The sequence below is a fragment of the Dasypus novemcinctus genome, chromosome 18, assembly GCF_030445035.2.
Source record: "Dasypus novemcinctus isolate mDasNov1 chromosome 18, mDasNov1.1.hap2, whole genome shotgun sequence".
In the NCBI taxonomy this organism is placed as follows: Eukaryota; Metazoa; Chordata; class Mammalia; order Cingulata; family Dasypodidae; genus Dasypus; species Dasypus novemcinctus.
In genome coordinates, this window is record NC_080690.1 from 40507843 (window position 1) to 40519998 (window position 12156).

A 12156-nucleotide genomic window follows, 5' to 3' on the forward strand; every position below is an offset into this window, starting at 1 on the left:
TTGGCAAAGATCAAAGCATTTCATTAGTTGGTGCTGGCCAGGCTGTGGGGAAACAGGCACTCACATTCTGTGTTACTCAGTACATTCTTGTGGAGGGCAATTGAGTAATACCAACAAAATTCCTAATGTACGCACATAGTTTTTGGCCTAGCAAATCAACTTCAAATTATCTCACGTTCACTTTCACATGAGTGAAATGACATGTATGCAAGATTATTCATTGCAGCATTATTTGTACTAGCAAAAGACTGAAAGCAACCTATATACCTATTAAGTCAGGAGCTGATGAAATAAGTTGGGATACATCCTTACAATGGAATTTAAAGCTTTGTCCAAAAGGGTGAGGCAGCTTGAAATGTATATCACAGAGTATCCTGTGAAAAATCCACACTGTACAGGGTGCCTGGAAGGGAGAAGGACCGAACCAGGACTTGGAGGAACCAAAACTGTGGCTTTAACTGAGTGGACAAATTGTACTTCTCACTTTTCAATTTCTATCTCTGTTGTCATAATAAGACATTTTAATTAAATACATTGTGAATGTATTTAACGCCACTGAACACATGAACATGGTTAAATGATAATTTGAGGTTGTACACAGAATTCTGCAACATAAAGAATGAGCCCAAAAACAAAAATAAAAAAATAAAAAATAAAAGAATGAGCCCAATTGCTAGCTATGGGCTATAGCTACTGTAATTATAATAATACCTTTTTCTCAGTTCAAACAAAGCTACACAGTAATGAAAAATGTTAGTAATGGGGGAAACTGGGGAGTGGGGAGAGGGGGGCATTCTGTATTTTCTGTAAACCTACAACTGCTCTAACTTTTTAAAAATGTTTTTAATAGAAAAAAAATCAAATCCCTGGTCCAACATGTCAAAGTTGCAAGTCACTTACCCTCCCCGGGCCTTGGTTTCTTAATTGGAGAAAAGAGGAGTGCCCAGGGCTTCCAGGGGGCTCTGGAGGGTACCACACGCAGAGCCCACGCGTGGCACCAAGTGCCCACGTCTAGGCGGCAGGCATCGCAGGTGCTATCGGGATGGCAAAAAGGGTCCCAAGGCGCAGAAGCAGAATGGCCCAGAGCCTGCCCCCTCCAGCATGGGAGGGGGTCAGGGGGGCCGGCCCTGCTCTGCCCTGCTCTGCCCTGGGAGTGGCCTGGCTTCGGGGACCTCTGTGCCAGGCAGGCGGAGCAGCGACAGCACCCCAGGACTGTTTTCCCGTGCACTGGGCCTCGGTCCTGGAGGGAGTTGGGCCTGAGTGGGGCCAGGTGGGAGTGCGGGTCTGCAGTCCCCAGGAGCACCCCGGCCAGCTCGGGCCCTCACCCAGGCCTCCGCGGCCTGCCGAAAGCAGAGGGAGCACCCAGCCCTTGTGACAGCTTACAAGGGACCAAGAAGGCAGAAAAACAGGTGCCGGCACCCTTGAGAACATCAGCCTCTGGCCTCCCCTCTCTGAAGACCTCAGCACAGGGGAGAGGACAGGCGTGGTTTGGGGAATGTTGCTGCCAGCGGGCTGGGGCAAGCCCTTCCACCCTAAACTCTGGGGTGGGGGCACTCTCACTGCCTTCCCAGGCTGGGAGGCCGACTCCAGGTGCCTAACCCACTCGTCCAAAGACTGGGAAGCAGGAGAGCTAGGTTTGGAATTCAGGCCTGCCCGCTCCAAGGCCCAGGCTCTTTCTTAACCCTTCTCTCTGCATTTCACGGCATGTCACTGTCCGCCAGTGGGGCATGAGATGCTACACACACATAGCCACGCCCCCCCACGAGGGCCTCTGCTCACAGGCAACACTGCACTTGGCCTCCTCCTCCCCCCCCAAAGACTCCCAGGGCACATCAGCAAATTAAAGGCTCTGAGAAGGCCTGCAGGAAAGAAATCGGCTGAATTAAACACAATAGAACATCCCCCGGTCTTTCTGGTTCATGGGACTCTTTTTGTATTAAATCTCTTACGAAGCTCCTATCCCAAAAGCCCTCTGGGCAGCTGTGGCCCCGCAAGACCACTCCCCCACCTCCACCTGCCCCTGGCGGGCTGGATGGTTCTACCCGGGCATCAGCCATGCGCCTGGCTCATGGACCAGGGGCCCGGGACTGAGCTTGGCCTCCCCTGGGGCAGGGGAAAGGGGGAAGGGGCATGGAGGGCCCAGAGGGGAGGCTGAGGGAGCAGATCTGGGCTTTACAGCACTCAGGGACTTAGCAGTCCCTGCCCTCTGGCAGTTTTCAGCTGGAGAGGCTAATGCCCCGGGGGAAAATAAGCTCCAAATATGCACCAGGTAAATGCGTCTGTGGCCCTCCCTGCCTCTCTGATGCAGTGCAGGAAAGTGTCCTGCCTGTCTCAGTTTCCCCATCCGCCCTGACAAAGCAGTGCAGAGGACATAGCCCTGGGCTGAATGTCAGAGCACCCGAGGTTCAGGCCCAGCTCGGCCTCCACCAGCTGTGTGACTTAATGGATTCCTCAACCTCTCCGGGCCTGACTCCTTAAGGCCTTCAGGGTCCCCAGGGTCCCTTCCCACACAGACCAGCAGAGAAGTTAACCACAGAGAGGTGAGTGGGAGAGGCACCCAGAGTTCAGGAGGCCACGCCGGGGGTCACAGCCCGCCGTGGGCCACCCAAAGAGCCCGGTGAGGCACCCCTCAGCCCAGCCACAAGCCGGAAGCCACCGCTGGGCTCGCAGCCCCCAGGTCGGCTCCCACAGCACCTGTCGCCAGAGCACCCAGCCCGAACCCTCGGGCCGAAATTCCCACCTCCCCCGAGGCCCCTGAGAAGCCGAGTGAATCGGCGGAGGGGGGCACGGGGGGGCGGGGGCTGCCCCGTGAGGCCGCGTGGGAGCCCGGAAAAGCCCTCCTGCAGGGGAAGCAACCCCACCCCCAACCACAGCCCCAGCTTCCGGAGCTGCTCCCACACTGGGGCGCAGAGGCCCTCGCTCCAGCTGTCCCCTGGACCCCGAGCCCCCCGTTCCTGGTCACTCCCTTCCTGCACAGACCCGCGCCTTCCCGAGCCCGACTCCAGGCTGGGCACCAAGAGGCTGCCGGGATGAAGGCTTGGTCCACGGCAAGCTCCAGGCCGCCCCCCAACACTCAGGCCTCCCCTCAGGACAGGCCACCAGGGCTCCCTGAACCTGCCCTGCACCCCAAGAACACCAAGCCCAGTCCTTGCTCACCCCCCGGCAGGAAACTCCTCTGTGACTGCCCGTGGCCCTCTCCACGGCTGCGTGATTCGACTTACTTCGGTTCCCCAAACAAGCCCCACCCTTTCGTCGCCAGGCTCCAGCAGCCTGAAAGCACTGTCCCACCCCTACGGCGCGGCGCGCAGCCCCCCCTGCCTGGAGAAGCCTGCCTGCCCTTCAGAGCGGGGCTCGGTGCCACCTCTTCCGAGAGAGCTGTCCGATCCCCCACTCCGGCCTCGGTGCCCCTTCCCAGCCCAGCACAGACCGCCCCCCACGCTGCTGGGCCAGCCCGCCACACGCCGCCGCGCCCCCAGGGCCCAACGCCCTGCCTGCCTGGCACGCATGGGGCACTCAGACCCCTTCCTCAGCGCCCTGAGTCGCATCGGCAAGTGCTGACCTGGCGTCCCCAGTCCCCTCTGGGTGAGCTCGGGCAGGTCACCTGGCCCTCCGGCCTTGGCTTCTCACCTATGGACTCGAGATAAAAACACACACCCCAGGCCTGTTCTGGCAGTCAAATGAGCCCGAGGTCATAAAAACTCATAAATCAGGAAACTCTGCACAGGGAAGAGGGCTATCCCTGCACTGTTTCTACTGTAGAGAAACAGGTCTCTCTTGGAATGCCGAGAGCCCCACCCCACGTCCATTCACCAAGTGCTGGCTGGGACCCTGCCCGGCAGCACGTACAGGGACAGGGCGCGGCGCTGAGGCGACAGCGCGCAAGACAGAAGCTGGGTCCTCTCTGAAGCTTGATGCCAGGATGGGGCGAGGTGCAATCTCAGATGAGGCAGGCGGCAGGGCAGGCGGCAGGACAGGGCAGGGCAGCTGGTAGCAGGGGTCAGAACCCCACTCCACCTTGGGCGCTGCCTGACCTTGGGCTCACCCCGGGGAGCTGCAGGACCTTGGGCATGTGACTCAGTCTCCCTGGGCCTCGGTTTGCTCACCCACGGAATGGGCTGCAGTGGGTCCCTAATTCACAGAGGCTTCGCCCAGTGAGTGCCATCTCTGGCTCACCCCACCCGGCTCAAACACGAGGGGTCGGCAGCCTGAGATCCCTCAATAGAAACTGGCCGTGCGAGTCAGGCTTCCAGTTCCAGGGGTCTCGCTCCCACTTCTCGGCACCCACAGGGGGCAGCTCTTCTCTCCCCTGGCTCCCACTCCCGGGAGACTCAGCCATGCCAAGCTGGACCACAGCGATGGCTCCAGGGAGTCGGGGGTGTTTCAAGAGGATGCCTCCCATGAGCCCAGGTCCCCCATTAAAGCTGCACCTTGGAGGACTCCAAAATCCTCCCCCAGCTGAACGGGGCCCCACGGAGAGGTGTGGGAGGCCCGGAGAGGACAGGCAGGGCCTGAGGGCCTGCCTCAGCCCCACAGGGGCAGGGAGAGGCACAGGAAGTGGAGCCAGGCTGCCTAGCGCAGAGATGGGGAAACTGAGGCTGGGGAGGGAACGGCCCCAAACCCCACCTTCCTTCCATCGAGTGAGACCCTGAGGCCACGGAGCAGTCCGGGCTGCAGTTTCCCCATCCCTGCAGAGCATGGCTGTGCCCCAGGAATCAACCTAGGGCAGCCCCGGGTATCGAGATGGAGCCACTTCAGAGGTGGGGAGCTGGGCAGCCAGGCAGTAGAGGCCAGGAAGAGCTGGAGGACAAAGAGGTCAGGGGTGCTGAGTCCCCGTGACCATCCAGGAAGTCAGGCCTGACAGGTGGACCATGGCACCATCCACTGCAGGCAGCCCCTGCCTCCTGGGGGCCACACGCTCCCTGAAAGTCAGGCTTTGAAGCCCCAAATGGGATGCACGCGCCTGCCTGGGCCACGCTGATCCCAACCCAGCTCTTGGCTCCTTAGGTCTTTTAAACAGAGTAAACACCCAAAAGGTCTGCTGTCAGCGCCTCCCTCCTGCCCGAGACCCACCGAGGGAGGCCGGCCTGGGCGGCACGGATACCGGCAACCAGGACGACCCCCGCCAGCTCCTCAAAGGCCCTGGCGCTCGCACCAGCCCTTTCCTGGGGCAGTGGGATATGGAAAGCTGCCACCCCGGTGTGAATGTGCCCCACATCCTTTCCCCCCAGGGCAGGCGAGGGAAGGGGCTATGCCACCAGGAGGCGGCCGTGCGTGATCCAGGACGAGATGCCACCCTTCTGGGCCTCAGTTTACCCTCTGTGATGCCCACACAGGGCAGTGGGGATGGGGAATGGGTTACGCCAATGGCTGCAAACTGTAAGGGGGGTCGTAGGTCCCTCAAGCAACGCCGTCTGGAGTGCCTCTGGCCCCCCGCTGAGGCCCTCGGGTCCCATCCCCCCCACACTGCCTCAGCAAACGCCCAGGCCCCAGCCCTGCTCCTGGCAAGGCAGCCTGAGGCCAATCCGCGGAGAGCAGGCGCTGGAAACAGCCACTTCTTTTCAAGAAAATGCCTGGGAGACTCTGCCTCACAGAGCTCACACCTTCCCCTAGAGGGAAGAGAGCCCAGGGCCCCGGGGGCTGCCTGCTCCGCGCCCACGCCCACGCTGGGAGCTGCCGGAAAACCCCAGAAAAGCCCGGGCCCATCTGGAGGAGGAAGACACACAGCCCGCCAGAACCGAGGGATGCTCAGAGGCGCCGGCACCCCCTGCCCTGCCTCCAACTTCCTCCTACAAGACCCGCTTTCCGCCGGACCATCTTCCTTCACCTCCGGCAAGAAAAGATTCACGAGGTCGCAGGTTCCGTGTCCTATTCAGCGATGTTTTTGATAAAAGCACACCGAACCAAATCCTTCCGTTTTAAATCTGCTCATCACAGACAGACCGAACCCACCTGTGGCCCCAGCGGAGCTGGTCATGCCGAGCCACGTGGGTCGAGCCCGGCCCCCAACCCCGGGCCCTCGGCCTCCCCCCATGCTCCCCGGGGCCGGCCAGGCAGTCGCAGCGGTGGTGGCGCGGCAAGAGGCCCCCACTTCGCCCCGTGTGCACAGACTGGCACTTGGATGAGCATAGACTGGGAAGGGCCCACCTGGACAGTTCGTGGGTCCTGGGGTGGGAGGGCTGCAGAGAGGGAGACTTCCATTTTCTCGTGGCGTCTTTGTTCTGTGCCTCTGGGGCACATACCACTTTCAAAGCTAGGCTTGTCTGTCTGTGGTTGCTCATCTAATAAAGCTCCCTTATCCTTCCCTCGCTAACGTTGACTCTCGTTGAGAAAAGGAAAAGCTGCTTGCAAAGGTAAAATTACAGCCTTGGGAGCACATGTGGGCCCTGGTGAGTGTGTGGTTCGTAGAGCTCTAGGTGGAACGAGCCAGATCAACTACACACAGTAATAACAGACTTTCCTCTCCGTCTGGGGAGGCCAGTGACAAGGAGCTTGACACCGAGCTGTCCTACCCATGTCTGTCTGTCCAGGAGGCTCAAGAGCCTCCCCTACCCCTGGCCCAGACCCTGCCTTGTCCCTTCCCAGGCCAGGCCCACCCACATGAGCCCATGTCCAAGCACCCAGCCGGGGGTGCAGGACCTGTCCACACCCTCCCTTCAGGCCCACCCCACCCCCACTTTACCTGGCTCTCCCCAGGGCCCCTCAGCAGCCGGGTCAGGGCCCCTCCCCCCAGGACCCCATCCAGGCTCTCACATGTGAAGGTCTTTCCATCAGCTACTGACGAGAATGAGTCACGGCTGGGACCCACCACTTCCTGCCCTGGCTGTGGCAGCAGCCGAGATGCTAACGCTGAGCTCTCGGCCAGCTCTGGGCCTCTCGGGGCGTGGGGGGAACCCCCTTTCCCAGCCACAGCAGAGCCCTCAGCAGGGGTGCGCGGAGCTGCCAGGCCAGGCTCCTGATTCTAATGACTTCATGGAAATTTGAAGCTTTAAGCTGGAACAACTTTGAAAAGAAAATGAAAAAAATGCCCCAAACCTCCATTAGAAGTCCCAAGATGACAGCACCAAGACCAGGGAGCAAATGCATCTTTAAGAAGCAATTAGAGGCGAGCCTGACGCAGGATCCTCAGGCTGGCTCCACCACTTCCAGACAGGCCCCTTTGCCGCCGGGGGCCTCGGTCTCCCTACCTGTTTTTGTTGTTGTTGTTATGGCACCACTTACATATTTCAAATGGACAAAAAATTAGTAGCATTTACAGTATCTTAAGATAAAAGGCCTTTGAATGGGAGCTTCCTGTCCAGTACTTTGAGGTCTACAAGACGTATCTAGAAAACTTACTACCGTGGAAAATGAAGACCGCTTAAATCGAATGGGGTGGGGGAAGGGCCTGTGGTTTTTCTTTTTGATTAATTGCTGTTAACACTGTCCTTCAGGTGGCTGGGAGTTTCACATTTTCTTTAGACATCATTAGGTGCCGAAGCTCTTGCAGGACAACTTTGATGCTATATGAATTCTGCCATTTCGCTAGCACTGATATGGCTCTTGGATCCACCACTCCATTAAACTATTAACTCCATTCATATTTTGTTACAAATAAGGCTGTATATTCGGTTTTCATAAATTGTCCGAGCCCGCGGTGGCTGCTAGCTTGCATGGCTGTCGCTCCGTTTCCCTACCTATTTAGTGAGGGGCTACATCCCTCTGAGTAAGAGCCCAGCAGACTCCCCAGGTGACCTTGGAGGTCAAAGGCCTTCCCATCCAGTCCCCTGCCTCCCCAGTTCACAGCTGCCCCCGTGCTAGGACCAGGAAAGGGGGCGATGCCAAGATCCTTCTCGGAGTTCCTACGCCAGACAGCGCGAGCCTCCAGAAAACTCCACATCCCTAGGCACTGGGAAGACAGGAATCAAGTCCCGGCTCCCCCTCTTTTTGCCGGCCTCAGTTTCCCCTCCTCAGGATCATAAGGAGCTCAGTGGTGGGAAGCAGACTTGGCTCGATGGATAGAGCATCTGCCTACCACATGGGAGGTCCAGGGTTCAAACCCAGGGCCTCCTGATCCATGTGGTGAGCTGGTCCACGTGCAGTGCTGATGCGTGCAAGGAGTGTCGTGCTACGCAGGGGCACCCCTGCGTAGGGGAGCCCCATGTGCAAGGAGTGTGCCCCGTAAGGAGAGTTGCCCCAGGCGAAAAAAGTGCAGCCTGTCCAGGAGTGGCACCGCACACACAGAAAGCTTATGCAACAAGATGACACAACAAAAAGACACAGATTCCCGGTGCCCCTAACAAGAATATAAGCGGACACAGAAGAACACACAGCAAATGGACACACAGAGCAGATAACTGGTGGCAGGGAGGGCAGGGAAGGGGAGAGAAATAAATAAAAATCAATCAATCAATCAATCAATAAATCTTAAAAAAAAAAAAAAAGGCGCTCAATAGTGAGGCAGCAGACTGGGAGGGGCTGGAAAGCAGGGAGTGGAGATTTCCAAAGACAGACAAGCAGGCTGAGCCCAGCTGGGGGACGGAGACTTCTGGTCCTCTGGGAGCCCTCTTGAGCATGTGACTTGGGTTCCTGGGATCATTTTCATCCTTTTAGTTTGACTCTCCAACTGGGCTGTGAGCTCCTTGAAAGCAATACTCTCCTCCCCTACCCACCTAGGAAGCCTTCCCTGACCACCAAGCAGGGCCAAACCCTCCACTGTGGACCCTCCAGGCCTAGCACCCACGCTGTCCCAGCACCTGGCATTGTGGCATGACTTTCCTGGGGAGACAGAGGCGGGGCCACTCCAGTGAGCGCTGGGTGCAGAGTAGACGTCCAGGGCATGGTGGCCAAAAGGGCCTGGACATGGTCTCCGTGCCAGCTCTGTGCCAGGGGCTGGGAGGTGACAAGTGTGACCCAGCCTTTGCCCTAACGTCTAGTGGGGAGATAGGGAGAGGATCCACACAGGGCCCTGGGCCATCCAATGGGGAACCTCCTTGGGGGTCCAGCCATCGACTGGTGCCCCCTTCTTTGAGCAAAAACCTCTCTCAGATCAAGCACAAGGTCAAGCACAGCCCCCAGGCCTGGGCATTCCAAAGCAGAGATGGAAAGGACATCACTGCAAGAGGAAACAGACAAGGCACGCCCTGGGAGCAGATGTTCCCAACATAGGGCTGGCAAGACTCCTCTCCAGAATATAGCAAGTTTCCCAATAAATCAGTAAGAAAAAGACAAATGACCCAATTAAAAGATGGCCAAGAGACTTAAAGGGGCATTTCAACAAAGGATACTGAAGTGATAACAAGCACCTGAAAGGTGTTTGGTATCATTAATTACCAGCAAATTAAAACTACATGGAGGGAGGGGGAATGTGGCTCAAGTGACTGGGCTCCCATCTACCATATAGGAGGTCCAGGGCCTCCTGGTGAAGGCAAGTTGGCCCAAGCAAAAAGCTGGCCCATACAGAGTGCTGGCCCACTTGGCAAGCTGGCCCAAACAGGGAGCTGGCACAGCAAGATGACGCAACCAAAAAGAGACACAGAGGAGAGACAGTAAGAGATGCAGCAGACCAGGGAGCTGAGGTGGCACAAGAGATTGAGCACCTTTCTCCCACTCTGGAAGGTCCCAGGATCGGTCCCTGGTGCCACCTAAAGAGAAGACAAGCAGACACAGAAGAATACACAGCGAATGGACACACAGAGCCGACAACAAAGGGGGCAGGAGAGAAATAAATAACTAAATCTTTAAAAAACAAAAAACTACATGGAGATGCCATGCCACCTCTAAGAACGGCTAACATTTAACAGACCAAAAACACTAAGTGTTGGTAAGGATGAGAAGCAACAGAACTCTGATATACTGCTGTTGGGGAAGTAAAATTGTGCAGCCACATGGGAAAACTGGCAGTATCAACTAAAGCAGCATGGATGTGACTCAGCAATTCTGCTCCTTAGTATTTACCCAAGAGAAAGAGTACACATGTCCACAGAAGAACTACATCCAAACGTTCATAGCAGCTGTATTCATAATGGTCAAGCTGGTAACAACCAGAACGTCCTTCAACAAGTAGATGGATAAGCAAATTACCACGCATTCATTCAACGGAGTGATGAAGAACGGACCACTGGCTCACCCAACACAAAGGACAAATCACACCAGCATGAAGCAGAGTGAAAGCACCAGGCACAAAAGCATGCTTCCTGTCTGAGTCCATCTATATGAAACTTCAGAAGAGACAAATCTCATCCACAGTGACAGCAAGCAGGATCGTGGTGGCCTCTAAGGCACTATTTACTGGGAAGGAGCACGAGGGGACTTCCTGGGAAATGGAGTTCTAAATCCTGATCTGAGTGCTGGTGGCAGGGTTGTATGCATAAGAAAAATTCATCGCTCTGTACACTTAAGATTTGTGCACGTTATTGGATATAAATTGTATGTCCATTTTTTAATGGAAAAATAGTTGACTAGTTTGTTTATTCAGTCAACAAATAATGGAGGGCATGGAGGTGGCTGCTGGGTGTACTGCATGTACAAAACAGACCTGACCTGACCTAGTGGTCAAGAGCCTGGCCTGGGTGTGATGATGGAACCAGGGGGGTTGCAGGACAGGTAGGGTGCTCTCAGAGAAGACCTGTGCCAGGTGACATTTAAGCCAGGGCCGAAAGACTGGGGGAAGGCAGGGTGAGGGCCTGGCACTTCAGGGAGAGGACGGTTTGTGCAAAGCCTCTGCAGCCAGACCCTAGCTGGCGGGCAGTATGGCTGGAGAGTGGTGAGCAGAGGGGCCGGGGCTTGAGGTGGGCTGGGAAAGTCGGCAGGGGTGGGTCACATGGGCCTCAAGGGCCAGAGAAAGCCCAGCTGGGCGGGAAGCTCCTGGGGCAGGTGAGCTGCTCTGTTTGTATTTCTGAAATGTGAGCTCAGCTGCCGCTTGGAGAGGGCCCAGGTGGGAGCCGCAGGCAGGTGGGAGGCTCCTAAGCGCGGTGGGACCCAGCAGGAGCTAGGCCAGGCCGCCCGGTGGGAAGTTGAATGCGGTCCCAAACACCAAGCTCAGAGCTGGTGATCCGGAGGGGCCTAGGGGGAAACGGAGGCAAGTTTACAGGCTGACACCTCCCACCCTTCCAGCTCTTCCCTCAGAGGACCTCCCTGCCGGCACTGGGGACTTGGGCACTGCCCCCCCCCCCCACCATGCTGACCATGAGGCCACTGCAGGCAGGAGCTGTGCACTCTGACCACTGCAGGCCGAGATTCCCCCATGGGACAGCGTGCAGGGTGTCGTGCCAAGGCTCCAGCGTGAGGCCACAAGGAAGGTCCTGTTGTTATCTCCACTCTACAGAACAAGAAACCGAGGCTCAGAGAGGCCGTGCTCCTTGCCGAAGCACACACAGCTAGGAAAAGGCAGAGGCAGGATTCAAACTCAGGTCTGTCCGACGCCACGATCTATGTATGCTGACCCCTTACCCCATGACCCTCCCTGGGAGCAAGGGCTTCCGGGGGGACGAGCTGCTCCAAATCCCAGAGCAGGGCGGACACTGGCCCCTTAGGTCGCCCTCGGGCTGAGATCTCCAAGCCCTGACCTGGGGGGCTCCCAAGCCTGGTTAACATACTCGCCCAAAGGAGGGGGCGAGCCTGGGCTTTCGCAGCATCAGGCAGGACTGGCTTCTGCTCGCTCGAGGTGCCGGGTCACAAAGCGTGCAGGCTCGGCCCCCGACCCCTTCTGTCCCACTCAGCCGGACCCCTCACTGCTGCTGCTGGGAACACAAAGCCCTGCTGTCTGGCGGTTAAGACGCATCCGTCCCCCTGTGGCATGGCACAAAGACCGGGGAGAGCAGCGCTGGGTGGGGGGAGATGAGTGCTCCGGGGCTCCCGGCAGAGACCTCAGCATGTGGGGCAGGTCGGAGCCCCTGGAGGGTGGGCCCAAGATGGGGCCTTCCAGGCGCAGGCATCGGCCAGCCTCTGACCAGTCTGCGGGAGCCGCGGCTGTTGTTGCGGGGCAAGGCCGTGAAATGGCGGGTAGAAAGGAGTAAAACCGTAGCAGAAGCAAGGCGGAGCGTTGTCAGGCGGCCAAGGCTAGCGAGCAGCGTGGCCCTGTTCGCCAAGCCCAGAGGTCAAGGCCCCTCCCCACGGGAGGACACCCCACGGCACCACAGTGTGCCTTTCCAACCCGGGGCACATTTCGGGGTGCGGAGT

The 12156-nt window shown here is 57.7% G+C and overlaps 1 protein-coding gene across 9 annotated transcripts in view; it reads right to left on the reverse strand.

Moving 5' to 3' along the window:
- Positions 1-12156, reverse strand: part of ADCY7 (adenylate cyclase 7) — a 59265-nt gene that overhangs the window by 36059 nt on the left and 11050 nt on the right. For 2 of the 9 annotated variants that reach the window (XM_071209172.1, XM_058280036.2), the window contains exons 1-2: positions 3157-3206; positions 901-1034 (exon numbers count right to left, since the gene is read on the reverse strand). The exons of 5 other annotated variants lie outside the window; for them this stretch is intronic. The gene's annotated coding sequence lies outside the window, so the exon portion shown is untranslated. Of the gene's footprint in view, positions 1-900; positions 1035-3156; positions 3249-12156 lie in introns of those variants that run through there. 2 more of the 9 variants (XM_058280035.2, XM_071209174.1) reach the window with 2 other exon arrangements.